General features: G+C 50.3%; 41 non-coding genes across 41 annotated transcripts; all 41 read right to left on the bottom strand.

Annotated features, from left to right (window-relative positions):
• Positions 1-407: 407 nt before the first annotated feature.
• On the bottom strand, positions 408-489 carry Trnas-uga. The gene has a single exon. It is a non-coding gene; the product is annotated as a tRNA-Ser (tRNA).
• Positions 490-1,182: 693 nt separating this feature from the next.
• Trnas-cga lies at positions 1,183-1,264 on the bottom strand. Its single transcript has one exon. It is a non-coding gene; the product is annotated as a tRNA-Ser (tRNA).
• Positions 1,265-1,402: 138 nt separating this feature from the next.
• On the bottom strand, positions 1,403-1,475 carry Trnak-uuu. Its single transcript has one exon. It is a non-coding gene; the product is annotated as a tRNA-Lys (tRNA).
• Positions 1,476-2,014: 539 nt separating this feature from the next.
• Trnaf-gaa lies at positions 2,015-2,087 on the bottom strand. The gene has a single exon. It is a non-coding gene; the product is annotated as a tRNA-Phe (tRNA).
• A 599-nt stretch (positions 2,088-2,686) lies between these two features.
• Positions 2,687-2,768, bottom strand: Trnas-uga. Its single transcript has one exon. It is a non-coding gene; the product is annotated as a tRNA-Ser (tRNA).
• Positions 2,769-3,461: 693 nt separating this feature from the next.
• Positions 3,462-3,543, bottom strand: Trnas-cga. Its single transcript has one exon. It is a non-coding gene; the product is annotated as a tRNA-Ser (tRNA).
• Positions 3,544-3,681: 138 nt separating this feature from the next.
• Positions 3,682-3,754, bottom strand: Trnak-uuu. The gene has a single exon. It is a non-coding gene; the product is annotated as a tRNA-Lys (tRNA).
• A 539-nt stretch (positions 3,755-4,293) lies between these two features.
• On the bottom strand, positions 4,294-4,366 carry Trnaf-gaa. The gene has a single exon. It is a non-coding gene; the product is annotated as a tRNA-Phe (tRNA).
• A 599-nt stretch (positions 4,367-4,965) lies between these two features.
• On the bottom strand, positions 4,966-5,047 carry Trnas-uga. The gene has a single exon. It is a non-coding gene; the product is annotated as a tRNA-Ser (tRNA).
• Positions 5,048-5,740: 693 nt separating this feature from the next.
• On the bottom strand, positions 5,741-5,822 carry Trnas-cga. Its single transcript has one exon. It is a non-coding gene; the product is annotated as a tRNA-Ser (tRNA).
• Positions 5,823-5,960: 138 nt separating this feature from the next.
• Trnak-uuu lies at positions 5,961-6,033 on the bottom strand. Its single transcript has one exon. It is a non-coding gene; the product is annotated as a tRNA-Lys (tRNA).
• Positions 6,034-6,572: 539 nt separating this feature from the next.
• Trnaf-gaa lies at positions 6,573-6,645 on the bottom strand. Its single transcript has one exon. It is a non-coding gene; the product is annotated as a tRNA-Phe (tRNA).
• A 599-nt stretch (positions 6,646-7,244) lies between these two features.
• Trnas-uga lies at positions 7,245-7,326 on the bottom strand. Its single transcript has one exon. It is a non-coding gene; the product is annotated as a tRNA-Ser (tRNA).
• Positions 7,327-8,019: 693 nt separating this feature from the next.
• On the bottom strand, positions 8,020-8,101 carry Trnas-cga. The gene has a single exon. It is a non-coding gene; the product is annotated as a tRNA-Ser (tRNA).
• Positions 8,102-8,239: 138 nt separating this feature from the next.
• Positions 8,240-8,312, bottom strand: Trnak-uuu. The gene has a single exon. It is a non-coding gene; the product is annotated as a tRNA-Lys (tRNA).
• A 539-nt stretch (positions 8,313-8,851) lies between these two features.
• Positions 8,852-8,924, bottom strand: Trnaf-gaa. The gene has a single exon. It is a non-coding gene; the product is annotated as a tRNA-Phe (tRNA).
• Positions 8,925-9,523: 599 nt separating this feature from the next.
• On the bottom strand, positions 9,524-9,605 carry Trnas-uga. Its single transcript has one exon. It is a non-coding gene; the product is annotated as a tRNA-Ser (tRNA).
• Positions 9,606-10,298: 693 nt separating this feature from the next.
• Trnas-cga lies at positions 10,299-10,380 on the bottom strand. The gene has a single exon. It is a non-coding gene; the product is annotated as a tRNA-Ser (tRNA).
• A 138-nt stretch (positions 10,381-10,518) lies between these two features.
• On the bottom strand, positions 10,519-10,591 carry Trnak-uuu. Its single transcript has one exon. It is a non-coding gene; the product is annotated as a tRNA-Lys (tRNA).
• A 539-nt stretch (positions 10,592-11,130) lies between these two features.
• Positions 11,131-11,203, bottom strand: Trnaf-gaa. Its single transcript has one exon. It is a non-coding gene; the product is annotated as a tRNA-Phe (tRNA).
• Positions 11,204-11,802: 599 nt separating this feature from the next.
• Positions 11,803-11,884, bottom strand: Trnas-uga. The gene has a single exon. It is a non-coding gene; the product is annotated as a tRNA-Ser (tRNA).
• Positions 11,885-12,577: 693 nt separating this feature from the next.
• Trnas-cga lies at positions 12,578-12,659 on the bottom strand. The gene has a single exon. It is a non-coding gene; the product is annotated as a tRNA-Ser (tRNA).
• Positions 12,660-12,797: 138 nt separating this feature from the next.
• Trnak-uuu lies at positions 12,798-12,870 on the bottom strand. Its single transcript has one exon. It is a non-coding gene; the product is annotated as a tRNA-Lys (tRNA).
• Positions 12,871-13,409: 539 nt separating this feature from the next.
• Positions 13,410-13,482, bottom strand: Trnaf-gaa. The gene has a single exon. It is a non-coding gene; the product is annotated as a tRNA-Phe (tRNA).
• Positions 13,483-14,081: 599 nt separating this feature from the next.
• Positions 14,082-14,163, bottom strand: Trnas-uga. Its single transcript has one exon. It is a non-coding gene; the product is annotated as a tRNA-Ser (tRNA).
• Positions 14,164-14,856: 693 nt separating this feature from the next.
• Positions 14,857-14,938, bottom strand: Trnas-cga. The gene has a single exon. It is a non-coding gene; the product is annotated as a tRNA-Ser (tRNA).
• Positions 14,939-15,076: 138 nt separating this feature from the next.
• Positions 15,077-15,149, bottom strand: Trnak-uuu. Its single transcript has one exon. It is a non-coding gene; the product is annotated as a tRNA-Lys (tRNA).
• A 539-nt stretch (positions 15,150-15,688) lies between these two features.
• Trnaf-gaa lies at positions 15,689-15,761 on the bottom strand. The gene has a single exon. It is a non-coding gene; the product is annotated as a tRNA-Phe (tRNA).
• A 599-nt stretch (positions 15,762-16,360) lies between these two features.
• Trnas-uga lies at positions 16,361-16,442 on the bottom strand. The gene has a single exon. It is a non-coding gene; the product is annotated as a tRNA-Ser (tRNA).
• Positions 16,443-17,135: 693 nt separating this feature from the next.
• Trnas-cga lies at positions 17,136-17,217 on the bottom strand. Its single transcript has one exon. It is a non-coding gene; the product is annotated as a tRNA-Ser (tRNA).
• A 138-nt stretch (positions 17,218-17,355) lies between these two features.
• Positions 17,356-17,428, bottom strand: Trnak-uuu. Its single transcript has one exon. It is a non-coding gene; the product is annotated as a tRNA-Lys (tRNA).
• A 539-nt stretch (positions 17,429-17,967) lies between these two features.
• On the bottom strand, positions 17,968-18,040 carry Trnaf-gaa. Its single transcript has one exon. It is a non-coding gene; the product is annotated as a tRNA-Phe (tRNA).
• A 599-nt stretch (positions 18,041-18,639) lies between these two features.
• Trnas-uga lies at positions 18,640-18,722 on the bottom strand. The gene has a single exon. It is a non-coding gene; the product is annotated as a tRNA-Ser (tRNA).
• Positions 18,723-19,415: 693 nt separating this feature from the next.
• On the bottom strand, positions 19,416-19,496 carry Trnas-cga. Its single transcript has one exon. It is a non-coding gene; the product is annotated as a tRNA-Ser (tRNA).
• Positions 19,497-19,634: 138 nt separating this feature from the next.
• Positions 19,635-19,706, bottom strand: Trnak-uuu. Its single transcript has one exon. It is a non-coding gene; the product is annotated as a tRNA-Lys (tRNA).
• Positions 19,707-20,245: 539 nt separating this feature from the next.
• Positions 20,246-20,318, bottom strand: Trnaf-gaa. The gene has a single exon. It is a non-coding gene; the product is annotated as a tRNA-Phe (tRNA).
• Positions 20,319-20,917: 599 nt separating this feature from the next.
• Positions 20,918-20,999, bottom strand: Trnas-uga. Its single transcript has one exon. It is a non-coding gene; the product is annotated as a tRNA-Ser (tRNA).
• Positions 21,000-21,692: 693 nt separating this feature from the next.
• On the bottom strand, positions 21,693-21,774 carry Trnas-cga. Its single transcript has one exon. It is a non-coding gene; the product is annotated as a tRNA-Ser (tRNA).
• Positions 21,775-21,911: 137 nt separating this feature from the next.
• On the bottom strand, positions 21,912-21,984 carry Trnak-uuu. The gene has a single exon. It is a non-coding gene; the product is annotated as a tRNA-Lys (tRNA).
• Positions 21,985-22,523: 539 nt separating this feature from the next.
• On the bottom strand, positions 22,524-22,596 carry Trnaf-gaa. Its single transcript has one exon. It is a non-coding gene; the product is annotated as a tRNA-Phe (tRNA).
• A 599-nt stretch (positions 22,597-23,195) lies between these two features.
• On the bottom strand, positions 23,196-23,277 carry Trnas-uga. Its single transcript has one exon. It is a non-coding gene; the product is annotated as a tRNA-Ser (tRNA).
• Between the last annotated feature and the right edge of the window lie 158 nt (positions 23,278-23,435).

The following is a 23,435-nucleotide window of genomic DNA, read 5'->3' as shown; positions in this document are numbered from 1 at the left end:
TTCGCTGACTTCACGTGACGCCGCGCTGACGCTAGAAAACCCGTGCTATGTCGATGTCAGGGGCAACTCGTGTGCAGAGAACGAGACACAAGAAGGAGTGAGCCTCTCCACCGTATGAGAGGCAGTATCTAGCAGATACACACGGTAAAACATTCGACTTGCGTTAGCTCGTAAATTGCTACACGTCATCGTCTGCAAGCTAAAAAGGACACATCTGCACTGCCCAGTGAGGCGACACTTGTACTAACACCCGGTGGGCGGCTGTGAGACGAGGAGATGAGCTGCGGCTTCTGGGCGCGACTGTAACGCTGCGCCCTGGATCAAATAACTGGTGACCCATGTGTTTAGTAGTGACGCAACTGCTAGGATGCACCTGAACGTCCATCTTTTGAGAGAGAGAAAATTTTCGCAGTCGGCAGGACTCGAACCTACGCTCCCAGAGGGAATCTGATTTCAAGTCAGACGCCTTAACCACTCGGCCACGACTGCCGGTGGCAGAAGCGACTCCCGACAAGTGAAACGGCCATCTTTAGAAGCAATCTGATGGCAGAAAGCGGCGTGGCCTCACTCTTTCCTGTAGGGTTTCCATTAGCCGTTACGAAAGTGTATTAATTTTCGCCCAGACAGGGACTTGAACCCAGGACCCTTTGGTTGAAAACCTAACGCTCTACCGACTCAGCTATGCGGGCCCACGCACGAGCATTATCGTACAGCTGCGTGGTGAGCGAGTGATTCGCATGTTGTAATTACTGGCTTATGGCTCCAATGGCGACTTCACCGACTTCCCACTGACGCACCGCTGACGCTAGTTTTCTGTCGTCTTAAAACGATGGACATACCTCCAAGCAGCTGCGAGATCTTAAGAAAAGAAACGCTGCACCACTGCCTTCGCCGCACTCGAATGATTCAATTGCGATTCTTAAAAAGAATTGAATGTTCGCTCTGTCCAACACTTTCGAGCACATCTGTGTACTCACGATCTCAGCGACGGCTTTCTGCAGTCCCAGCGTCAGTGCGAGGTGAACCGATGGCCACAGTAAGCAGCGGTCGTCGCGAAACTCAGTATTCTTAAACGGAAACTTTCGTCTTGTTGAGAATGGCGTCACTGGTTTGCACCCGCATTCGCCCACGCATGTCACATGTGTGCGAAAATTTTTGGTCCTCTCTTTACGCAAAATCCCACGCAGCCGGTAGGATTCGAACCTACGCTCCCATAGGGAATCTGATTTCGAGTCAGACGCCTTAACCACTCGGCCACGACTGCCGGTAGCGCGGCGTTGTCCCGACACATGCAAATGCTACCGTTTGAAGCACTGTGGTGTCAGAAAACGGCGTAGCTGCATTATTTTCCGTAGCGTTTCCACCGCTACCAGACGAATCGCTACCAAAGTTTTAAAATTTCCGCCCGGACAGGGACTTGAACCCTGGACCCTTAGGTTAAAAGCCTAATGCTCTACCGACTGAGCTATCCGGGCTCGGACGACGGTGTGAGACCTCCCACGATGCACAACTGTACATTGACTCATGTCCTTTACTGTTGTGCAATCGTTGCATGGGGCCGTTACTAATAAAACGTCGCCTAAATGCTGTCTGCAAACTTATCGCGCTAAGCTCGTAACACACTATCGAAGACTGCTGGCACACGATGCAACAACAAATTGCACCAGTTGTTACGTCTCATACGTTGGAGCAGAGAATTGACGTGTTTTGTCGACACTCACTGGGCAATTGGAAAATTCGCAAGCATTTCGAATGCAATGTTTCCCACGTTTTCGCTCATTTCGCGGTTCCGTTGAAGACGTTCTTCACCACCTGACACAGAAAAAGGAACGCAGTCGGTAGGGCTTTTTTGATTCTTTTCCTTCAAAGGGAGTTAGTTTTCTAGTGAGTTCCTCTTATGGCATGCACTAGACAACCAGAACTGCTACAGCAGAGAGTCATTTTTGTTGTCAGCTGTAGTTGCATTATCACCAACGCAGAGCAATTCCATTGGCGTCGCATCAAAACGAATACCTGCCGAAACCCGGGATCGAACCAGGGACCTTTAGATCTTCAGTCTAACGCTCTCCCAACTGAGCTATTTCGGCTGACATTGAACGTTGCTGTTTGCATGTGTTCGTTCAGCTCTGCCTCGTTGCCAATTTCACAGTCACCTTCGTCTGATAAGACACAGGGACGCTGAAAGGCGAGCAGCCGATGCAGTGAAGTCCCACACACATTTCTTCTGCTTCCATCATCGTAACAAGCAAACATGTCGACTCGACTCGTGTAATATTCACTTCGCTGACTTCACGTGACGCCGCGCTGACGCTAGAAAACCCGTGCTATGTCGATGTCAGGGGCAACTCGTGTGCAGAGAACGAGACACAAGAAGGAGTGAGCCTCTCCACCGTATGAGAGGCAGTATCTAGCAGATACACACGGTAAAACATTCGACTTGCGTTAGCTCGTAAATTGCTACACGTCATCGTCTGCAAGCTAAAAAGGACACATCTGCACTGCCCAGTGAGGCGACACTTGTACTAACACCCGGTGGGCGGCTGTGAGACGAGGAGATGAGCTGCGGCTTCTGGGCGCGACTGTAACGCTGCGCCCTGGATCAAATAACTGGTGACCCATGTGTTTAGTAGTGACGCAACTGCTAGGATGCACCTGAACGTCCATCTTTTGAGAGAGAGAAAATTTTCGCAGTCGGCAGGACTCGAACCTACGCTCCCAGAGGGAATCTGATTTCAAGTCAGACGCCTTAACCACTCGGCCACGACTGCCGGTGGCAGAAGCGACTCCCGACAAGTGAAACGGCCATCTTTAGAAGCAATCTGATGGCAGAAAGCGGCGTGGCCTCACTCTTTCCTGTAGGGTTTCCATTAGCCGTTACGAAAGTGTATTAATTTTCGCCCAGACAGGGACTTGAACCCAGGACCCTTTGGTTGAAAACCTAACGCTCTACCGACTCAGCTATGCGGGCCCACGCACGAGCATTATCGTACAGCTGCGTGGTGAGCGAGTGATTCGCATGTTGTAATTACTGGCTTATGGCTCCAATGGCGACTTCACCGACTTCCCACTGACGCACCGCTGACGCTAGTTTTCTGTCGTCTTAAAACGATGGACATACCTCCAAGCAGCTGCGAGATCTTAAGAAAAGAAACGCTGCACCACTGCCTTCGCCGCACTCGAATGATTCAATTGCGATTCTTAAAAAGAATTGAATGTTCGCTCTGTCCAACACTTTCGAGCACATCTGTGTACTCACGATCTCAGCGACGGCTTTCTGCAGTCCCAGCGTCAGTGCGAGGTGAACCGATGGCCACAGTAAGCAGCGGTCGTCGCGAAACTCAGTATTCTTAAACGGAAACTTTCGTCTTGTTGAGAATGGCGTCACTGGTTTGCACCCGCATTCGCCCACGCATGTCACATGTGTGCGAAAATTTTTGCTCCTCTCTTTACGCAAAATCGCACGCAGCCGGTAGGATTCGAACCTACGCTCCCATAGGGAATCTGATTTCGAGTCAGACGCCTTAACCACTCGGCCACGACTGCCGGTAGCGCGGCGTTGTCCCGACACATGCAAATGCTACCGTTTGAAGCACTGTGGTGTCAGAAAACGGCGTAGCTGCATTATTTTCCGTAGCGTTTCCACCGCTACCAGACGAATCGCTACCAAAGTTTTAAAATTTCCGCCCGGACAGGGACTTGAACCCTGGACCCTTAGGTTAAAAGCCTAATGCTCTACCGACTGAGCTATCCGGGCTCGGACGACGGTGTGAGACCTCCCACGATGCACAACTGTACATTGACTCATGTCCTTTACTGTTGTGCAATCGTTGCATGGGGCCGTTACTAATAAAACGTCGCCTAAATGCTGTCTGCAAACTTATCGCGCTAAGCTCGTAACACACTATCGAAGACTGCTGGCACACGATGCAACAACAAATTGCACCAGTTGTTACGTCTCATACGTTGGAGCAGAGAATTGACGTGTTTTGTCGACACTCACTGGGCAATTGGAAAATTCGCAAGCATTTCGAATGCAATGTTTCCCACGTTTTCGCTCATTTCGCGGTTCCGTTGAAGACGTTCTTCACCACCTGACACAGAAAAAGGAACGCAGTCGGTAGGGCTTTTTTGATTCTTTTCCTTCAAAGGGAGTTAGTTTTCTAGTGAGTTCCTCTTATGGCATGCACTAGACAACCAGAACTGCTACAGCAGAGAGTCATTTTTGTTGTCAGCTGTAGTTGCATTATCACCAACGCAGAGCAATTCCATTGGCGTCGCATCAAAACGAATACCTGCCGAAACCCGGGATCGAACCAGGGACCTTTAGATCTTCAGTCTAACGCTCTCCCAACTGAGCTATTTCGGCTGACATTGAACGTTGCTGTTTGCATGTGTTCGTTCAGCTCTGCCTCGTTGCCAATTTCACAGTCACCTTCGTCTGATAAGACACAGGGACGCTGAAAGGCGAGCAGCCGATGCAGTGAAGTCCCACACACATTTCTTCTGCTTCCATCATCGTAACAAGCAAACATGTCGACTCGACTCGTGTAATATTCACTTCGCTGACTTCACGTGACGCCGCGCTGACGCTAGAAAACCCGTGCTATGTCGATGTCAGGGGCAACTCGTGTGCAGAGAACGAGACACAAGAAGGAGTGAGCCTCTCCACCGTATGAGAGGCAGTATCTAGCAGATACACACGGTAAAACATTCGACTTGCGTTAGCTCGTAAATTGCTACACGTCATCGTCTGCAAGCTAAAAAGGACACATCTGCACTGCCCAGTGAGGCGACACTTGTACTAACACCCGGTGGGCGGCTGTGAGACGAGGAGATGAGCTGCGGCTTCTGGGCGCGACTGTAACGCTGCGCCCTGGATCAAATAACTGGTGACCCATGTGTTTAGTAGTGACGCAACTGCTAGGATGCACCTGAACGTCCATCTTTTGAGAGAGAGAAAATTTTCGCAGTCGGCAGGACTCGAACCTACGCTCCCAGAGGGAATCTGATTTCAAGTCAGACGCCTTAACCACTCGGCCACGACTGCCGGTGGCAGAAGCGACTCCCGACAAGTGAAACGGCCATCTTTAGAAGCAATCTGATGGCAGAAAGCGGCGTGGCCTCACTCTTTCCTGTAGGGTTTCCATTAGCCGTTACGAAAGTGTATTAATTTTCGCCCAGACAGGGACTTGAACCCAGGACCCTTTGGTTGAAAACCTAACGCTCTACCGACTCAGCTATGCGGGCCCACGCACGAGCATTATCGTACAGCTGCGTGGTGAGCGAGTGATTCGCATGTTGTAATTACTGGCTTATGGCTCCAATGGCGACTTCACCGACTTCCCACTGACGCACCGCTGACGCTAGTTTTCTGTCGTCTTAAAACGATGGACATACCTCCAAGCAGCTGCGAGATCTTAAGAAAAGAAACGCTGCACCACTGCCTTCGCCGCACTCGAATGATTCAATTGCGATTCTTAAAAAGAATTGAATGTTCGCTCTGTCCAACACTTTCGAGCACATCTGTGTACTCACGATCTCAGCGACGGCTTTCTGCAGTCCCAGCGTCAGTGCGAGGTGAACCGATGGCCACAGTAAGCAGCGGTCGTCGCGAAACTCAGTATTCTTAAACGGAAACTTTCGTCTTGTTGAGAATGGCGTCACTGGTTTGCACCCGCATTCGCCCACGCATGTCACATGTGTGCGAAAATTTTTGCTCCTCTCTTTACGCAAAATCGCACGCAGCCGGTAGGATTCGAACCTACGCTCCCACAGGGAATCTGATTTCGAGTCAGACGCCTTAACCACTCGGCCACGACTGCCGGTAGCGCGGCGTTGTCCCGACACATGCAAATGCTACCGTTTGAAGCACTGTGGTGTCAGAAAACGGCGTAGCTGCATTATTTTCCGTAGCGTTTCCACCGCTACCAGACGAATCGCTACCAAAGTTTTAAAATTTCCGCCCGGACAGGGACTTGAACCCTGGACCCTTAGGTTAAAAGCCTAATGCTCTACCGACTGAGCTATCCGGGCTCGGACGACGGTGTGAGACCTCCCACGATGCACAACTGTACATTGACTCATGTCCTTTACTGTTGTGCAATCGTTGCATGGGGCCGTTACTAATAAAACGTCGCCTAAATGCTGTCTGCAAACTTATCGCGCTAAGCTCGTAACACACTATCGAAGACTGCTGGCACACGATGCAACAACAAATTGCACCAGTTGTTACGTCTCATACGTTGGAGCAGAGAATTGACGTGTTTTGTCGACACTCACTGGGCAATTGGAAAATTCGCAAGCATTTCGAATGCAATGTTTCCCACGTTTTCGCTCATTTCGCGGTTCCGTTGAAGACGTTCTTCACCACCTGACACAGAAAAAGGAACGCAGTCGGTAGGGCTTTTTTGATTCTTTTCCTTCAAAGGGAGTTAGTTTTCTAGTGAGTTCCTCTTATGGCATGCACTAGACAACCAGAACTGCTACAGCAGAGAGTCATTTTTGTTGTCAGCTGTAGTTGCATTATCACCAACGCAGAGCAATTCCATTGGCGTCGCATCAAAACGAATACCTGCCGAAACCCGGGATCGAACCAGGGACCTTTAGATCTTCAGTCTAACGCTCTCCCAACTGAGCTATTTCGGCTGACATTGAACGTTGCTGTTTGCATGTGTTCGTTCAGCTCTGCCTCGTTGCCAATTTCACAGTCACCTTCGTCTGATAAGACACAGGGACGCTGAAAGGCGAGCAGCCGATGCAGTGAAGTCCCACACACATTTCTTCTGCTTCCATCATCGTAACAAGCAAACATGTCGACTCGACTCGTGTAATATTCACTTCGCTGACTTCACGTGACGCCGCGCTGACGCTAGAAAACCCGTGCTATGTCGATGTCAGGGGCAACTCGTGTGCAGAGAACGAGACACAAGAAGGAGTGAGCCTCTCCACCGTATGAGAGGCAGTATCTAGCAGATACACACGGTAAAACATTCGACTTGCGTTAGCTCGTAAATTGCTACACGTCATCGTCTGCAAGCTAAAAAGGACACATCTGCACTGCCCAGTGAGGCGACACTTGTACTAACACCCGGTGGGCGGCTGTGAGACGAGGAGATGAGCTGCGGCTTCTGGGCGCGACTGTAACGCTGCGCCCTGGATCAAATAACTGGTGACCCATGTGTTTAGTAGTGACGCAACTGCTAGGATGCACCTGAACGTCCATCTTTTGAGAGAGAGAAAATTTTCGCAGTCGGCAGGACTCGAACCTACGCTCCCAGAGGGAATCTGATTTCAAGTCAGACGCCTTAACCACTCGGCCACGACTGCCGGTGGCAGAAGCGACTCCCGACAAGTGAAACGGCCATCTTTAGAAGCAATCTGATGGCAGAAAGCGGCGTGGCCTCACTCTTTCCTGTAGGGTTTCCATTAGCCGTTACGAAAGTGTATTAATTTTCGCCCAGACAGGGACTTGAACCCAGGACCCTTTGGTTGAAAACCTAACGCTCTACCGACTCAGCTATGCGGGCCCACGCACGAGCATTATCGTACAGCTGCGTGGTGAGCGAGTGATTCGCATGTTGTAATTACTGGCTTATGGCTCCAATGGCGACTTCACCGACTTCCCACTGACGCACCGCTGACGCTAGTTTTCTGTCGTCTTAAAACGATGGACATACCTCCAAGCAGCTGCGAGATCTTAAGAAAAGAAACGCTGCACCACTGCCTTCGCCGCACTCGAATGATTCAATTGCGATTCTTAAAAAGAATTGAATGTTCGCTCTGTCCAACACTTTCGAGCACATCTGTGTACTCACGATCTCAGCGACGGCTTTCTGCAGTCCCAGCGTCAGTGCGAGGTGAACCGATGGCCACAGTAAGCAGCGGTCGTCGCGAAACTCAGTATTCTTAAACGGAAACTTTCGTCTTGTTGAGAATGGCGTCACTGGTTTGCACCCGCATTCGCCCACGCATGTCACATGTGTGCGAAAATTTTTGCTCCTCTCTTTACGCAAAATCGCACGCAGCCGGTAGGATTCGAACCTACGCTCCCACAGGGAATCTGATTTCGAGTCAGACGCCTTAACCACTCGGCCACGACTGCCGGTAGCGCGGCGTTGTCCCGACACATGCAAATGCTACCGTTTGAAGCACTGTGGTGTCAGAAAACGGCGTAGCTGCATTATTTTCCGTAGCGTTTCCACCGCTACCAGACGAATCGCTACCAAAGTTTTAAAATTTCCGCCCGGACAGGGACTTGAACCCTGGACCCTTAGGTTAAAAGCCTAATGCTCTACCGACTGAGCTATCCGGGCTCGGACGACGGTGTGAGACCTCCCACGATGCACAACTGTACATTGACTCATGTCCTTTACTGTTGTGCAATCGTTGCATGGGGCCGTTACTAATAAAACGTCGCCTAAATGCTGTCTGCAAACTTATCGCGCTAAGCTCGTAACACACTATCGAAGACTGCTGGCACACGATGCAACAACAAATTGCACCAGTTGTTACGTCTCATACGTTGGAGCAGAGAATTGACGTGTTTTGTCGACACTCACTGGGCAATTGGAAAATTCGCAAGCATTTCGAATGCAATGTTTCCCACGTTTTCGCTCATTTCGCGGTTCCGTTGAAGACGTTCTTCACCACCTGACACAGAAAAAGGAACGCAGTCGGTAGGGCTTTTTTGATTCTTTTCCTTCAAAGGGAGTTAGTTTTCTAGTGAGTTCCTCTTATGGCATGCACTAGACAACCAGAACTGCTACAGCAGAGAGTCATTTTTGTTGTCAGCTGTAGTTGCATTATCACCAACGCAGAGCAATTCCATTGGCGTCGCATCAAAACGAATACCTGCCGAAACCCGGGATCGAACCAGGGACCTTTAGATCTTCAGTCTAACGCTCTCCCAACTGAGCTATTTCGGCTGACATTGAACGTTGCTGTTTGCATGTGTTCGTTCAGCTCTGCCTCGTTGCCAATTTCACAGTCACCTTCGTCTGATAAGACACAGGGACGCTGAAAGGCGAGCAGCCGATGCAGTGAAGTCCCACACACATTTCTTCTGCTTCCATCATCGTAACAAGCAAACATGTCGACTCGACTCGTGTAATATTCACTTCGCTGACTTCACGTGACGCCGCGCTGACGCTAGAAAACCCGTGCTATGTCGATGTCAGGGGCAACTCGTGTGCAGAGAACGAGACACAAGAAGGAGTGAGCCTCTCCACCGTATGAGAGGCAGTATCTAGCAGATACACACGGTAAAACATTCGACTTGCGTTAGCTCGTAAATTGCTACACGTCATCGTCTGCAAGCTAAAAAGGACACATCTGCACTGCCCAGTGAGGCGACACTTGTACTAACACCCGGTGGGCGGCTGTGAGACGAGGAGATGAGCTGCGGCTTCTGGGCGCGACTGTAACGCTGCGCCCTGGATCAAATAACTGGTGACCCATGTGTTTAGTAGTGACGCAACTGCTAGGATGCACCTGAACGTCCATCTTTTGAGAGAGAGAAAATTTTCGCAGTCGGCAGGACTCGAACCTACGCTCCCAGAGGGAATCTGATTTCAAGTCAGACGCCTTAACCACTCGGCCACGACTGCCGGTGGCAGAAGCGACTCCCGACAAGTGAAACGGCCATCTTTAGAAGCAATCTGATGGCAGAAAGCGGCGTGGCCTCACTCTTTCCTGTAGGGTTTCCATTAGCCGTTACGAAAGTGTATTAATTTTCGCCCAGACAGGGACTTGAACCCAGGACCCTTTGGTTGAAAACCTAACGCTCTACCGACTCAGCTATGCGGGCCCACGCACGAGCATTATCGTACAGCTGCGTGGTGAGCGAGTGATTCGCATGTTGTAATTACTGGCTTATGGCTCCAATGGCGACTTCACCGACTTCCCACTGACGCACCGCTGACGCTAGTTTTCTGTCGTCTTAAAACGATGGACATACCTCCAAGCAGCTGCGAGATCTTAAGAAAAGAAACGCTGCACCACTGCCTTCGCCGCACTCGAATGATTCAATTGCGATTCTTAAAAAGAATTGAATGTTCGCTCTGTCCAACACTTTCGAGCACATCTGTGTACTCACGATCTCAGCGACGGCTTTCTGCAGTCCCAGCGTCAGTGCGAGGTGAACCGATGGCCACAGTAAGCAGCGGTCGTCGCGAAACTCAGTATTCTTAAACGGAAACTTTCGTCTTGTTGAGAATGGCGTCACTGGTTTGCACCCGCATTCGCCCACGCATGTCACATGTGTGCGAAAATTTTTGCTCCTCTCTTTACGCAAAATCGCACGCAGCCGGTAGGATTCGAACCTACGCTCCCATAGGGAATCTGATTTCGAGTCAGACGCCTTAACCACTCGGCCACGACTGCCGGTAGCGCGGCGTTGTCCCGACACATGCAAATGCTACCGTTTGAAGCACTGTGGTGTCAGAAAACGGCGTAGCTGCATTATTTTCCGTAGCGTTTCCACCGCTACCAGACGAATCGCTACCAAAGTTTTAAAATTTCCGCCCGGACAGGGACTTGAACCCTGGACCCTTAGGTTAAAAGCCTAATGCTCTACCGACTGAGCTATCCGGGCTCGGACGACGGTGTGAGACCTCCCACGATGCACAACTGTACATTGACTCATGTCCTTTACTGTTGTGCAATCGTTGCATGGGGCCGTTACTAATAAAACGTCGCCTAAATGCTGTCTGCAAACTTATCGCGCTAAGCTCGTAACACACTATCGAAGACTGCTGGCACACGATGCAACAACAAATTGCACCAGTTGTTACGTCTCATACGTTGGAGCAGAGAATTGACGTGTTTTGTCGACACTCACTGGGCAATTGGAAAATTCGCAAGCATTTCGAATGCAATGTTTCCCACGTTTTCGCTCATTTCGCGGTTCCGTTGAAGACGTTCTTCACCACCTGACACAGAAAAAGGAACGCAGTCGGTAGGGCTTTTTTGATTCTTTTCCTTCAAAGGGAGTTAGTTTTCTAGTGAGTTCCTCTTATGGCATGCACTAGACAACCAGAACTGCTACAGCAGAGAGTCATTTTTGTTGTCAGCTGTAGTTGCATTATCACCAACGCAGAGCAATTCCATTGGCGTCGCATCAAAACGAATACCTGCCGAAACCCGGGATCGAACCAGGGACCTTTAGATCTTCAGTCTAACGCTCTCCCAACTGAGCTATTTCGGCTGACATTGAACGTTGCTGTTTGCATGTGTTCGTTCAGCTCTGCCTCGTTGCCAATTTCACAGTCACCTTCGTCTGATAAGACACAGGGACGCTGAAAGGCGAGCAGCCGATGCAGTGAAGTCCCACACACATTTCTTCTGCTTCCATCATCGTAACAAGCAAACATGTCGACTCGACTCGTGTAATATTCACTTCGCTGACTTCACGTGACGCCGCGCTGACGCTAGAAAACCCGTGCTATGTCGATGTCAGGGGCAACTCGTGTGCAGAGAACGAGACACAAGAAGGAGTGAGCCTCTCCACCGTATGAGAGGCAGTATCTAGCAGATACACACGGTAAAACATTCGACTTGCGTTAGCTCGTAAATTGCTACACGTCATCGTCTGCAAGCTAAAAAGGACACATCTGCACTGCCCAGTGAGGCGACACTTGTACTAACACCCGGTGGGCGGCTGTGAGACGAGGAGATGAGCTGCGGCTTCTGGGCGCGACTGTAACGCTGCGCCCTGGATCAAATAACTGGTGACCCATGTGTTTAGTAGTGACGCAACTGCTAGGATGCACCTGAACGTCCATCTTTTGAGAGAGAGAAAATTTTCGCAGTCGGCAGGACTCGAACCTACGCTCCCAGAGGGAATCTGATTTCAAGTCAGACGCCTTAACCACTCGGCCACGACTGCCGGTGGCAGAAGCGACTCCCGACAAGTGAAACGGCCATCTTTAGAAGCAATCTGATGGCAGAAAGCGGCGTGGCCTCACTCTTTCCTGTAGGGTTTCCATTAGCCGTTACGAAAGTGTATTAATTTTCGCCCAGACAGGGACTTGAACCCAGGACCCTTTGGTTGAAAACCTAACGCTCTACCGACTCAGCTATGCGGGCCCACGCACGAGCATTATCGTACAGCTGCGTGGTGAGCGAGTGATTCGCATGTTGTAATTACTGGCTTATGGCTCCAATGGCGACTTCACCGACTTCCCACTGACGCACCGCTGACGCTAGTTTTCTGTCGTCTTAAAACGATGGACATACCTCCAAGCAGCTGCGAGATCTTAAGAAAAGAAACGCTGCACCACTGCCTTCGCCGCACTCGAATGATTCAATTGCGATTCTTAAAAAGAATTGAATGTTCGCTCTGTCCAACACTTTCGAGCACATCTGTGTACTCACGATCTCAGCGACGGCTTTCTGCAGTCCCAGCGTCAGTGCGAGGTGAACCGATGGCCACAGTAAGCAGCGGTCGTCGCGAAACTCAGTATTCTTAAACGGAAACTTTCGTCTTGTTGAGAATGGCGTCACTGGTTTGCACCCGCATTCGCCCACGCATGTCACATGTGTGCGAAAATTTTTGCTCCTCTCTTTACGCAAAATCGCACGCAGCCGGTAGGATTCGAACCTACGCTCCCATAGGGAATCTGATTTCGAGTCAGACGCCTTAACCACTCGGCCACGACTGCCGGTAGCGCGGCGTTGTCCCGACACATGCAAATGCTACCGTTTGAAGCACTGTGGTGTCAGAAAACGGCGTAGCTGCATTATTTTCCGTAGCGTTTCCACCGCTACCAGACGAATCGCTACCAAAGTTTTAAAATTTCCGCCCGGACAGGGACTTGAACCCTGGACCCTTAGGTTAAAAGCCTAATGCTCTACCGACTGAGCTATCCGGGCTCGGACGACGGTGTGAGACCTCCCACGATGCACAACTGTACATTGACTCATGTCCTTTACTGTTGTGCAATCGTTGCATGGGGCCGTTACTAATAAAACGTCGCCTAAATGCTGTCTGCAAACTTATCGCGCTAAGCTCGTAACACACTATCGAAGACTGCTGGCACACGATGCAACAACAAATTGCACCAGTTGTTACGTCTCATACGTTGGAGCAGAGAATTGACGTGTTTTGTCGACACTCACTGGGCAATTGGAAAATTCGCAAGCATTTCGAATGCAATGTTTCCCACGTTTTCGCTCATTTCGCGGTTCCGTTGAAGACGTTCTTCACCACCTGACACAGAAAAAGGAACGCAGTCGGTAGGGCTTTTTTGATTCTTTTCCTTCAAAGGGAGTTAGTTTTCTAGTGAGTTCCTCTTATGGCATGCACTAGACAACCAGAACTGCTACAGCAGAGAGTCATTTTTGTTGTCAGCTGTAGTTGCATTATCACCAACGCAGAGCAATTCCATTGGCGTCGCATCAAAACGAATACCTGCCGAAACCCGGGATCGAACCAGGGACCTTTAGATCTTCAGTCTAACGCTCTCCCAACTGAGCTATTTCGGCTGACATTGAACGTTGCTGTTTGCATGTGTTCGTTCAGCTCTGCCTCGTTGCCAATTTCACAGTCACCTTCGTCTGATAAGACACAGGGACGCTGAAAGGCGAGCAGCCGATGCAGTGAAGTCCCACACACATTTCTTCTGCTTCCATCATCGTAACAAGCAAACATGTCGACTCGACTCGTGTAATATTCACTTCGCTGACTTCACGTGACGCCGCGCTGACGCTAGAAAACCCGTGCTATGTCGATGTCAGGGGCAACTCGTGTGCAGAGAACGAGACACAAGAAGGAGTGAGCCTCTCCACCGTATGAGAGGCAGTATCTAGCAGATACACACGGTAAAACATTCGACTTGCGTTAGCTCGTAAATTGCTACACGTCATCGTCTGCAAGCTAAAAAGGACACATCTGCACTGCCCAGTGAGGCGACACTTGTACTAACACCCGGTGGGCGGCTGTGAGACGAGGAGATGAGCTGCGGCTTCTGGGCGCGACTGTAACGCTGCGCCCTGGATCAAATAACTGGTGACCCATGTGTTTAGTAGTGACGCAACTGCTAGGATGCACCTGAACGTCCATCTTTTGAGAGAGAGAAAATTTTCGCAGTCGGCAGGACTCGAACCTACGCTCCCAGAGGGAATCTGATTTCAAGTCAGACGCCTTAACCACTCGGCCACGACTGCCGGTGGCAGAAGCGACTCCCGACAAGTGAAACCGCCATCTTTAGAAGCAATCTGATGGCAGAAAGCGGCGTGGCCTCACTCTTTCCTGTAGGGTTTCCATTAGCCGTTACGAAAGTGTATTAATTTTCGCCCAGACAGGGACTTGAACCCAGGACCCTTTGGTTGAAAACCTAACGCTCTACCGACTCAGCTATGCGGGCCCACGCACGAGCATTATCGTACAGCTGCGTGGTGAGCGAGTGATTCGCATGTTGTAATTACTGGCTTATGGCTCCAATGGCGACTTCACCGACTTCCCACTGACGCACCGCTGACGCTAGTTTTCTGTCGTCTTAAAACGATGGACATACCTCCAAGCAGCTGCGAGATCTTAAGAAAAGAAACGCTGCACCACTGCCTTCGCCGCACTCGAATGATTCAATTGCGATTCTTAAAAAGAATTGAATGTTCGCTCTGTCCAACACTTTCGAGCACATCTGTGTACTCACGATCTCAGCGACGGCTTTCTGCAGTCCCAGCGTCAGTGCGAGGTGAACCGATGGCCACAGTAAGCAGCGGTCGTCGCGAAACTCAGTATTCTTAAACGGAAACTTTCGTCTTGTTGAGAATGGCGTCACTGGTTTGCACCCGCATTCGCCCACGCATGTCACATGTGTGCGAAAATTTTTGCTCCTCTCTTTACGCAAAATCGCACGCAGCCGGTAGGATTCGAACCTACGCTCCCACAGGGAATCTGATTTCGAGTCAGACGCCTTAACCACTCGGCCACGACTGCCGGTAGCGCGGCGTTGTCCCGACACATGCAAATGCTACCGTTTGAAGCACTGTGGTGTCAGAAAACGGCGTAGCTGCATTATTTTCCGTAGCGTTTCCACCGCTACCAGACGAATCGCTACCAAAGTTTTAAAATTTCCGCCCGGACAGGGACTTGAACCCTGGACCCTTAGGTTAAAAGCCTAATGCTCTACCGACTGAGCTATCCGGGCTCGGACGACGGTGTGAGACCTCCCACGATGCACAACTGTACATTGACTCATGTCCTTTACTGTTGTGCAATCGTTGCATGGGGCCGTTACTAATAAAACGTCGCCTAAATGCTGTCTGCAAACTTATCGCGCTAAGCTCGTAACACACTATCGAAGACTGCTGGCACACGATGCAACAACAAATTGCACCAGTTGTTACGTCTCATACGTTGGAGCAGAGAATTGACGTGTTTTGTCGACACTCACTGGGCAATTGGAAAATTCGCAAGCATTTCGAATGCAATGTTTCCCACGTTTTCGCTCATTTCGCGGTTCCGTTGAAGACGTTCTTCACCACCTGACACAGAAAAAGGAACGCAGTCGGTAGGGCTTTTTTGATTCTTTTCCTTCAAAGGGAGTTAGTTTTCTAGTGAGTTCCTCTTATGGCATGCACTAGACAACCAGAACTGCTACAGCAGAGAGTCATTTTTGTTGTCAGCTGTAGTTGCATTATCACCAACGCAGAGCAATTCCATTGGCGTCGCATCAAAACGAATACCTGCCGAAACCCGGGATCGAACCAGGGACCTTTAGATCTTCAGTCTAACGCTCTCCCAACTGAGCTATTTCGGCTGACATTGAACGTTGCTGTTTGCATGTGTTCGTTCAGCTCTGCCTCGTTGCCAATTTCACAGTCACCTTCGTCTGATAAGACACAGGGACGCTGAAAGGCGAGCAGCCGATGCAGTGAAGTCCCACACACATTTCTTCTGCTTCCATCATCGTAACAAGCAAACATGTCGACTCGACTCGTGTAATATTCACTTCGCTGACTTCACGTGACGCCGCGCTGACGCTAGAAAACCCGTGCTATGTCGATGTCAGGGGCAACTCGTGTGCAGAGAACGAGACACAAGAAGGAGTGAGCCTCTCCACCGTATGAGAGGCAGTATCTAGCAGATACACACGGTAAAACATTCGACTTGCGTTAGCTCGTAAATTGCTACACGTCATCGTCTGCAAGCTAAAAAGGACACATCTGCACTGCCCAGTGAGGCGACACTTGTACTAACACCCGGTGGGCGGCTGTGAGACGAGGAGATGAGCTGCGGCTTCTGGGCGCGACTGTAACGCTGCGCCCTGGATCAAATAACTGGTGACCCATGTGTTTAGTAGTGACGCAACTGCTAGGATGCACCTGAACGTCCATCTTTTGAGAGAGAGAAAATTTTCGCAGTCGGCAGGACTCGAACCTACGCTCCCAGAGGGAATCTGATTTCAAGTCAGACGCCTTAACCACTCGGCCACGACTGCCGGTGGCAGAAGCGACTCCCGACAAGTGAAACCGCCATCTTTAGAAGCAATCTGATGGCAGAAAGCGGCGTGGCCTCACTCTTTCCTGTAGGGTTTCCATTAGCCGTTACGAAAGTGTATTAATTTTCGCCCAGACAGGGACTTGAACCCAGGACCCTTTGGTTGAAAACCTAACGCTCTACCGACTCAGCTATGCGGGCCCACGCACGAGCATTATCGTACAGCTGCGTGGTGAGCGAGTGATTCGCATGTTGTAATTACTGGCTTATGGCTCCAATGGCGACTTCACCGACTTCCCACTGACGCACCGCTGACGCTAGTTTTCTGTCGTCTTAAAACGATGGACATACCTCCAAGCAGCTGCGAGATCTTAAGAAAAGAAACGCTGCACCACTGCCTTCGCCGCACTCGAATGATTCAATTGCGATTCTTAAAAAGAATTGAATGTTCGCTCTGTCCAACACTTTCGAGCACATCTGTGTACTCACGATCTCAGCGACGGCTTTCTGCAGTCCCAGCGTCAGTGCGAGGTGAACCGATGGCCACAGTAAGCAGCGGTCGTCGCGAAACTCAGTATTCTTAAACGGAAACTTTCGTCTTGTTGAGAATGGCGTCACTGGTTTGCACCCGCATTCGCCCACGCATGTCACATGTGTGCGAAAATTTTTGCTCCTCTCTTTACGCAAAATCGCACGCAGCCGGTAGGATTCGAACCTACGCTCCCATAGGGAATCTGATTTCGAGTCAGACGCCTTAACCACTCGGCCACGACTGCCGGTAGCGCGGCGTTGTCCCGACACATGCAAATGCTACCGTTTGAAGCACTGTGGTGTCAGAAAACGGCGTAGCTGCATTATTTTCCGTAGCGTTTCCACCGCTACCAGACGAATCGCTACCAAAGTTTTAAAATTTCCGCCCGGACAGGGACTTGAACCCTGGACCCTTAGGTTAAAAGCCTAATGCTCTACCGACTGAGCTATCCGGGCTCGGACGACGGTGTGAGACCTCCCACGATGCACAACTGTACATTGACTCATGTCCTTTACTGTTGTGCAATCGTTGCATGGGGCCGTTACTAATAAAACGTCGCCTAAATGCTGTCTGCAAACTTATCGCGCTAAGCTCGTAACACACTATCGAAGACTGCTGGCACACGATGCAACAACAAATTGCACCAGTTGTTACGTCTCATACGTTGGAGCAGAGAATTGACGTGTTTTGTCGACACTCACTGGGCAATTGGAAAATTCGCAAGCATTTCGAATGCAATGTTTCCCACGTTTTCGCTCATTTCGCGGTTCCGTTGAAGACGTTCTTCACCACCTGACACAGAAAAAGGAACGCAGTCGGTAGGGCTTTTTTGATTCTTTTCCTTCAAAGGGAGTTAGTTTTCTAGTGAGTTCCTCTTATGGCATGCACTAGACAACCAGAACTGCTACAGCAGAGAGTCATTTTTGTTGTCAGCTGTAGTTGCATTATCACCAACGCAGAGCAATTCCATTGGCGTCGCATCAAAACGAATACCTGCCGAAACCCGGGATCGAACCAGGGACCTTTAGATCTTCAGTCTAACGCTCTCCCAACTGAGCTATTTCGGCTGACATTGAACGTTGCTGTTTGCATGTGTTCGTTCAGCTCTGCCTCGTTGCCAATTTCACAGTCACCTTCGTCTGATAAGACACAGGGACGCTGAAAGGCGAGCAGCCGATGCAGTGAAGTCCCACACACATTTCTTCTGCTTCCATCATCGTAACAAGCAAACATGTCGACTCGACTCGTGTAATATTCACTTCGCTGACTTCACGTGACGCCGCGCTGACGCTAGAAAACCCGTGCTATGTCGATGTCAGGGGCAACTCGTGTGCAGAGAACGAGACACAAGAAGGAGTGAGCCTCTCCACCGTATGAGAGGCAGTATCTAGCAGATACACACGGTAAAACATTCGACTTGCGTTAGCTCGTAAATTGCTACACGTCATCGTCTGCAAGCTAAAAAGGACACATCTGCACTGCCCAGTGAGGCGACACTTGTACTAACACCCGGTGGGCGGCTGTGAGACGAGGAGATGAGCTGCGGCTTCTGGGCGCGACTGTAACGCTGCGCCCTGGATCAAATAACTGGTGACCCATGTGTTTAGTAGTGACGCAACTGCTAGGATGCACCTGAACGTCCATCTTTTGAGAGAGAGAAAATTTTCGCAGTCGGCAGGACTCGAACCTACGCTCCCAGAGGGGAATCTGATTTCAAGTCAGACGCCTTAACCACTCGGCCACGACTGCCGGTGGCAGAAGCGACTCCCGACAAGTGAAACGGCCATCTTTAGAAGCAATCTGATGGCAGAAAGCGGCGTGGCCTCACTCTTTCCTGTAGGGTTTCCATTAGCCGTTACGAAAGTGTATTAATTTTCGCCCAGACAGGGACTTGAACCCAGGACCCTTTGGTTGAAAACCTAACGCTCTACCGACTCAGCTATGCGGGCCCACGCACGAGCATTATCGTACAGCTGCGTGGTGAGCGAGTGATTCGCATGTTGTAATTACTGGCTTATGGCTCCAATGGCGACTTCACCGACTTCCCACTGACGCACCGCTGACGCTAGTTTTCTGTCGTCTTAAAACGATGGACATACCTCCAAGCAGCTGCGAGATCTTAAGAAAAGAAACGCTGCACCACTGCCTTCGCCGCACTCGAATGATTCAATTGCGATTCTTAAAAAGAATTGAATGTTCGCTCTGTCCAACACTTTCGAGCACATCTGTGTACTCACGATCTCAGCGACGGCTTTCTGCAGTCCCAGCGTCAGTGCGAGGTGAACCGATGGCCACAGTAAGCAGCGGTCGTCGCGAAACTCAGTATTCTTAAACGGAAACTTTCGTCTTGTTGAGAATGGCGTCACTGGTTTGCACCCGCATTCGCCCACGCATGTCACATGTGTGCGAAAATTTTTGCTCCTCTCTTTACGCAAAATCGCACGCAGCCGGTAGGATTCGAACCTACGCTCCCACAGGGAATCTGATTTCGAGTCAGACGCCTTAACCACTCGGCACGACTGCCGGTAGCGCGGCGTTGTCCCGACACATGCAAATGCTACCGTTTGAAGCACTGTGGTGTCAGAAAACGGCGTAGCTGCATTATTTTCCGTAGCGTTTCCACCGCTACCAGACGAATCGCTACCAAAGTTTTAAAATTTCCGCCCGGACAGGGACTTGAACCTGGACCCTTAGGTTAAAAGCCTAATGCTCTACCGACTGAGCTATCCGGGCTCGGACGACGGTGTGAGACCTCCCACGATGCACAACTGTACATTGACTCATGTCCTTTACTGTTGTGCAATCGTTGCATGGGGCCGTTACTAATAAAACGTCGCCTAAATGCTGTCTGCAAACTTATCGCGCTAAGCTCGTAACACACTATCGAAGACTGCTGGCACACGATGCAACAACAAATTGCACCAGTTGTTACGTCTCATACGTTGGAGCAGAGAATTGACGTGTTTTGTCGACACTCACTGGGCAATTGGAAAATTCGCAAGCATTTCGAATGCAATGTTTCCCACGTTTTCGCTCATTTCGCGGTTCCGTTGAAGACGTTCTTCACCACCTGACACAGAAAAAGGAACGCAGTCGGTAGGGCTTTTTTGATTCTTTTCCTTCAAAGGGAGTTAGTTTTCTAGTGAGTTCCTCTTATGGCATGCACTAGACAACCAGAACTGCTACAGCAGAGAGTCATTTTTGTTGTCAGCTGTAGTTGCATTATCACCAACGCAGAGCAATTCCATTGGCGTCGCATCAAAACGAATACCTGCCGAAACCCGGGATCGAACCAGGGACCTTTAGATCTTCAGTCTAACGCTCTCCCAACTGAGCTATTTCGGCTGACATTGAACGTTGCTGTTTGCATGTGTTCGTTCAGCTCTGCCTCGTTGCCAATTTCACAGTCACCTTCGTCTGATAAGACACAGGGACGCTGAAAGGCGAGCAGCCGATGCAGTGAAGTCCCACACACATTTCTTCTGCTTCCATCATCGTAACAAGCAAACATGTCGACTCGACTCGTGTAATATTCACTTCGCTGACTTCACGTGACGCCGCGCTGACGCTAGAAAACCCGTGCTATGTCGATGTCAGGGGCAACTCGTGTGCAGAGAACGAGACACAAGAAGGAGTGAGCCTCTCCACCGTATGAGAGGCAGTATCTAGCAGATACACACGGTAAAACATTCGACTTGCGTTAGCTCGTAAATTGCTACACGTCATCGTCTGCAAGCTAAAAAGGACACATCTGCACTGCCCAGTGAGGCGACACTTGTACTAACACCCGGTGGGCGGCTGTGAGACGAGGAGATGAGCTGCGGCTTCTGGGCGCGACTGTAACGCTGCGCCCTGGATCAAATAACTGGTGACCCATGTGTTTAGTAGTGACGCAACTGCTAGGATGCACCTGAACGTCCATCTTTTGAGAGAGAGAAAATTTTCGCAGTCGGCAGGACTCGAACCTACGCTCCCAGAGGGAATCTGATTTCAAGTCAGACGCCTTAACCACTCGGCCACGACTGCCGGTGGCAGAAGCGACTCCCGACAAGTGAAACGGCCATCTTTAGAAGCAATCTGATGGCAGAAAGCGGCGTGGCCTCACTCTTTCCTGTAGGGTTTCCATTAGCCGTTACGAAAGTGTATTAATTTTCGCCCAGACAGGGACTTGAACCCAGGACCCTTTGGTTGAAAACCTAACGCTCTACCGACTCAGCTATGCGGGCCCACGCACGAGCATTATCGTACAGCTGCGTGGTGAGCGAGTGATTCGCATGTTGTAATTACTGGCTTATGGCTCCAATGGCGACTTCACCGACTTCCCACTGACGCACCGCTGACGCTAGTTTTCTGTCGTCTTAAAACGATGGACATACCTCCAAGCAGCTGCGAGATCTTAAGAAAAGAAACGCTGCACCACTGCCTTCGCCGCACTCGAATGATTCAATTGCGATTCTTAAAAAGAATTGAATGTTCGCTCTGTCCAACACTTTCGAGCACATCTGTGTACTCACGATCTCAGCGACGGCTTTCTGCAGTCCCAGCGTCAGTGCGAGGTGAACCGATGGCCACAGTAAGCAGCGGTCGTCGCGAAACTCAGTATTCTTAAACGGAAACTTTCGTCTTGTTGAGAATGGCGTCACTGGTTTGCACCCGCATTCGCCCACGCATGTCACATGTGTGCGAAAATTTTTGCTCCTCTCTTTACGCAAAATCGCACGCAGCCGGTAGGATTCGAACCTACGCTCCCATAGGGAATCTGATTTCGAGTCAGACGCCTTAACCACTCGGCCACGACTGCCGGTAGCGCGGCGTTGTCCCGACACATGCAAATGCTACCGTTTGAAGCACTGTGGTGTCAGAAAACGGCGTAGCTGCATTATTTTCCGTAGCGTTTCCACGCTACCAGACGAATCGCTACCAAAGTTTTAAAATTTCCGCCCGGACAGGGACTTGAACCCTGGACCCTTAGGTTAAAAGCCTAATGCTCTACCGACTGAGCTATCCGGGCTCGGACGACGGTGTGAGACCTCCCACGATGCACAACTGTACATTGACTCATGTCCTTTACTGTTGTGCAATCGTTGCATGGGGCCGTTACTAATAAAACGTCGCCTAAATGCTGTCTGCAAACTTATCGCGCTAAGCTCGTAACACACTATCGAAGACTGCTGGCACACGATGCAACAACAAATTGCACCAGTTGTTACGTCTCATACGTTGGAGCAGAGAATTGACGTGTTTTGTCGACACTCACTGGGCAATTGGAAAATTCGCAAGCATTTCGAATGCAATGTTTCCCACGTTTTCGCTCATTTCGCGGTTCCGTTGAAGACGTTCTTCACCACCTGACACAGAAAAAGGAACGCAGTCGGTAGGGCTTTTTTGATTCTTTTCCTTCAAAGGGAGTTAGTTTTCTAGTGAGTTCCTCTTATGGCATGCACTAGACAACCAGAACTGCTACAGCAGAGAGTCATTTTTGTTGTCAGCTGTAGTTGCATTATCACCAACGCAGAGCAATTCCATTGGCGTCGCATCAAAACGAATACCTGCCGAAACCCGGGATCGAACCAGGGACCTTTAGATCTTCAGTCTAACGCTCTCCCAACTGAGCTATTTCGGCTGACATTGAACGTTGCTGTTTGCATGTGTTCGTTCAGCTCTGCCTCGTTGCCAATTTCACAGTCACCTTCGTCTGATAAGACACAGGGACGCTGAAAGGCGAGCAGCCGATGCAGTGAAGTCCCACACACATTTCTTCTGCTTCCATCATCGTAACAAGCAAACATGTCGACTCGACTCGTGTAATATTCACTTCGCTGACTTCACGTGACGCCGCGCTGACGCTAGAAAACCCGTGCTATGTCGATGTCAGGGGCAACTCGTGTGCAGAGAACGAGACACAAGAAGGAGTGAGCCTCTCCACCGTATGAGAGGCAGTATCTAGCAGATACACACGGTAAAACATTCGACTTGCGTTAGCTCGTAAATTGCTACACGTCATCGTCTGCAAGCTAAAAAGGACACATCTGCACTGCCCAGTGAGGCGACACTTGTACTAACACCCGGTGGGCGGCTGTGAGACGAGGAGATGAGCTGCGGCTTCTGGGCGCGACTGTAACGCTGCGCCCTGGATCAAATAACTGGTGACCCATGTGTTTAGTAGTGACGCAACTGCTAGGATGCACCTGAACGTCCATCTTTTGAGAGAGAGAAAATTTTCGCAGTCGGCAGGACTCGAACCTACGCTCCCAGAGGGAATCTGATTTCAAGTCAGACGCCTTAACCACTCGGCCACGACTGCCGGTGGCAGAAGCGACTCCCGACAAGTGAAACGGCCATCTTTAGAAGCAATCTGATGGCAGAAAGCGGCGTGGCCTCACTCTTTCCTGTAGGGTTTCCATTAGCCGTTACGAAAGTGTATTAATTTTCGCCCAGACAGGGACTTGAACCCAGGACCCT

This window comes from Schistocerca piceifrons, unplaced genomic scaffold, assembly GCF_021461385.2.
Source record: "Schistocerca piceifrons isolate TAMUIC-IGC-003096 unplaced genomic scaffold, iqSchPice1.1 HiC_scaffold_267, whole genome shotgun sequence".
NCBI classification, from domain to species: Eukaryota; Metazoa; Arthropoda; class Insecta; order Orthoptera; family Acrididae; genus Schistocerca; species Schistocerca piceifrons.
Note: the sequence above shows the minus strand (reverse complement) of the source record. Positions and strands in the feature narration are given on the sequence as shown.